The following is a 4,555-nucleotide window of genomic DNA, read 5'->3' as shown; positions in this document are numbered from 1 at the left end:
TTTCTACCATGTCTGATCTTTACTGGTTGCTTTTCTTTTAATTTTCTCCATTGAACTCCAAATGAGTTGAATTCTTTTTATTAGAAAATAGACTCAAAAATATTTCTACTGAATACTAATTTGTAATTTTCTCATCTAAAATAAGAAGGTTTAATCATTTCCTGACATCCCTATTTATGCATGGTTGTCTCAATTTGGTCCCCGTATTTCTAAAGCTCTTGATTTGTTCCTTAATTATGTAAATTTGAATCAATTGAGGACTTACCGTTAAATTGGTTTGACGACGTTAAAATAATTGATACATGAGTTGGTGACAGAACGAAGTCCTTCGGACGTGGCAAACGTGTGTCATCTTACCTGGCTTTACTTCATTTTATATTTAAAATTTATGTTATAATCAAAACGCAACGTTTCCTCTCTCTTCACCTCCAATTTCTCCTCAAGTGTTTACCTTCCACTTTTCAAAATATTTCTCATTCTTTCAGATATTAAAAAATGATTTTCACCTTCTTCCTTTTCATTCAAACTTTCCAAATATAAAACTCACAGAGAATATCTAGTCAAACCCGTTCTCCATCTTTGCACAATTCAAAACCCTAACACTCCAAAATATCATTACTGTTAATCTACCCTTTGGTGGTCGACGACGACGTCGCACTATGGGCCAGGATCGACTCCGCCTCTCACTCCTCTTCGAAACCCCCACAACGTCAGCCCCCTTCTCCGATCTCTAACTCGTCCTCAATTTTTGGAAACTGACCGGAGAAGTTTAATCACAACACAAAATCATTTTGATTGTGATTTTGTGAAAGTAGTGATTTTGTGAAGGGGGTGAGGTTGTTTCTGCCCGCACCACCAATAAGTATGAATTCATGTCAGGCAAAAGTTTCAGTCACTTCTTGGATGAACCTCAAGCTGGAAATTTCACTGTCAAAGAATGTTTTGTTCATTCAAACGAAGTCTTTAAATTGGAAAGTCAAGTTAAATATGATTTTGGAAGGAAGAATTTTATGCCAGAAAATTGTGAAGAAGGGGCTAGTGAAGAAAATCTCGACAATTTCACAAAAAAGAAGCTCAAAGCTGAGGAGTCTATAGAGCATCCTGTCAAGCCAATTGTTCGCAATTTTCTTTCGGAAGATAAATCTATTTGTTCAAGTTCCAAGTCAGATTATATTATCAGTTCTTTGGGGGGAAGGGTTTTTACCGGACATAGATTTAGGAAACACTTCGGAGTTTGAGACACTGGAAATGATTGTGATTTCAAAGGCGACACAACAATAGCCTTGGCGTCGGCGACTTTCAAAGCCCCCACTTTCACAACCCTGTAACCAAAATCCTAACTGTATTCTTTTCTCTTTTTCCCCTCTTTTAAATTTAATTTTCTGATTCATTTTGATCGTTGCCACCACAAGAGATGCCTGCCCTGGTTTGTTATGTGGATGTTGCAGCACCTCCAGGCTATGCATTTTCCGGTGACATCTGTTTTCCGGCACCGGTCACCTTTATCGACATTTATGTGCCTACGACAGACGATAACACCAATAAAATACAACCAATATAGGTCTATAGTCGAGGATAGTTTTTTAAAAGTTTAATCATTTCGGATCTATGGAGGTGACGTCACCGGAACAAGGGTGAGACCATGGAGGTGGCCATGGAGATCTACCAAGGAAGGGGAAGGATCAATGAAGCACCCTTTTTGCTGGTTCTGTTTGTATCTTCTAATTAGTTATCAATCAATTAAAAGTTGGGTTTTTATTTATTTAATGTTTTTTATTTAAACGTTCCAATTTCAATAATTTTATTTTAAAAAAATTAAATATGTAAATAAAACAAATCCAACTCAATCTATTATTCTGCCATATCAGTGAAATTTGATCATGTCACTTTGCCACGTACAAGAGTTTTTAACGCTGTCCAGCTAATTTAACGGTAAACCTTCAATTGATTCAAATTTACAAAATTAAGGGCCAAATCGAGAACTTTAGAAATAGGAGGACCAAATTGAGATAACTGTACATAAATAGGGATGTTGGAAATGATTAAACCAAATAAGAAACATGAAACAATAACTTGAAAGTAAACTCATTTATGAAGCTTAGAAAAATATTGTTTTTGGGAAATTAACTGCATCTAGTCTAGTGGTCTAAAAATTATGGGTTGGTAATCATTTGAAAGCTCTTTGACTCTAGATTACAACAAAACAAGAATAAACTCATTTGGAGTTCGGTGGAGAAAGTTAAGAGGACAACCAATAAAGGTCAGAGTTGACAGAAATATATAAAGTGTTAACTTTATGGAATACATTGTACCTATTCAGATGTCCAAAAATTAAAAAATAGTAGTCATTGGAAATATTTTTTAATCTAGTTTCTAATAAAAAAAAGAATTGCATCATTTGGAGGTCGGTGAGAAAAGTTATCATTAAAATAGCCAACAAAAGTCAAAGTTGACAACATGTTATCTTACTCAAATTGTCTTTGACTAGTTGTGTGCCCACAATTGATTCCTCGAACATAAATTTCTATATAAAACCAGATTTTTGTTGATGTAATCATTTACAATACTCTTGTATTCATTAGCGACAAAATCATTTTAAATTGTTTAATTTTAAGAAGAACAAATATAAAATGATAGATAAGATCAAACCGTTCATTACATTAAACACAATTAAGATTAAATAAATAGCTTAGACACTTCTTTCCATGTACGATGTATCAAAAATGGTATGCATCTTTCCTTTTCAAAAGGAGCTCTTTTCATGGAATAGATCAATCACACAATTTTTGCCATAACTAAGTTTAACATTTTTCATGTACTTAATTCTTCTACCAAGGAAATGATAGTGAGGCTTGGGCTATTGTTTTCTACACCCATCAAATTTCTCATTCACCCGACCCGCAATAGAAGGAGGTAGAAGATTGCTTTCCCTAAAAAAAAAAATCCAGAATTATTTGTTACGGAAACTAATTTCGGGATGTTTCATCATATACATCTAAGGTTTCACTTTACACCTCCAAGTTTTACATCTATTTTTGAAATTAATGAGATTTAGTGAAAACTAAATAAAGTAGTTGACCAAATTACTTAACTATGATCAATATTTAAAATTATATGAAATATTTAAAATATTTTTAGGTAATCTTAATTATTATTTTTTGTGTGTTTTTTAATTATATTAAATTATTTATAAATGTTTAATTTATTGTATTAGTTTATAATTTTATAATTTAATTATAAATATTTAATTTATTTTATTATTTTGTTGATTTTTTAATTTTTTTATAAAATTAATTGTATGACGTTTTTTAATTAATTAAAAATAAATTGGTATTTAGAATTGATATGAAAAAGTTAAATAATATTTTAAGTAATTTTAAATTTATTAAAAAATTATAAAAAGTAAAACTATAAAAGAAAATTTACAAACTAAGCATCACATCTTGAAATCCGATACTTCTCCTTTCGGAAATAGATATCCAATATATGTTTTTCACAGTTTTTTTTTTAATTTTTAATGGTAAATGTTTATTAGATTATTTTAAAATATTTTATTATATTATTTTTCAATTAATTAAATAATTTGTATAAATTTATTTAATTTAATAAAAAATACTTTTTTTCAATTGATAAATTTATTTAAAATTGATACGAAAAATTTAAAATATTTTTTAGGTAATGTTAAGTATTATTATTTTTGAGTTTCTTTTTTAAGTATATTAGATTATTTATAAATTCTTAATTTATTTTATTAGTTATGATTTTATAATTTAAATATAAATAATTAATTTATTCTAATATTTCTTTATTTTTTAAATTTTTTATAAAATAAATTAGTATTTAAAGTTGATATGAAATATTTAAATAAAATTTTAGGTAATTTTAAGTTTACTAAGAAAAGTATAAAAAATTAAACTATAAAACAAAATATTTACAAACTAAACATCGGATTCTCTTTTCGCATAGAGATATCCGATATATGTTTTTTACAGTTTTTTTAATTTTTTAATTATATTACAAATATTTATAAGATTATTTTAAAATTTTTATTTAGATAATTTGTATGAATTTATTTAATTTATTAAAAATATTTTTTTAAAATTGATATAAAAAATTTTAAATATTTTTTAGTTAGTCTGAAGTATTATTATTTTGGTGTTTTTTAAGTTTATTTCATTATTTATAAATGTTTAACTTATTGTATTTGTTTATGATTTTATAATTTAATTATAAATTATTAAATTATTCTATTAGTTTTTAATCTTTAAAATCTTTTTATAGAATAAATTGTATGACGTTTTTAATTTATTAAAAACAAATTGGTATTTAAAATTGATATGAAAACTTTAAATAATATTTTTGGTGGTTTTAAGTTTATTAAAAAGTTATAAGAAGTTTAGTCCAATGAACTTCCTTTTCTTTCTTTATTTTAAGATAATTTTTTGAAAGTGTTCGAACTAGATAGATTTTACAATTGATAAATAAACTGGTATCTAATTCTTATAAATATCATTCTTTTAGGAAATCTTCCAATTGATTGACAAATCCATATTAT

The sequence above is a fragment of the Vigna radiata genome, chromosome 6 (genome assembly GCF_000741045.1).
Source record: "Vigna radiata var. radiata cultivar VC1973A chromosome 6, Vradiata_ver6, whole genome shotgun sequence".
Classification (NCBI taxonomy): Eukaryota; Viridiplantae; Streptophyta; class Magnoliopsida; order Fabales; family Fabaceae; genus Vigna; species Vigna radiata.
The sequence above is the reverse complement of the archived record's forward strand: the minus strand, read 5'-3'. Positions refer to the sequence as shown.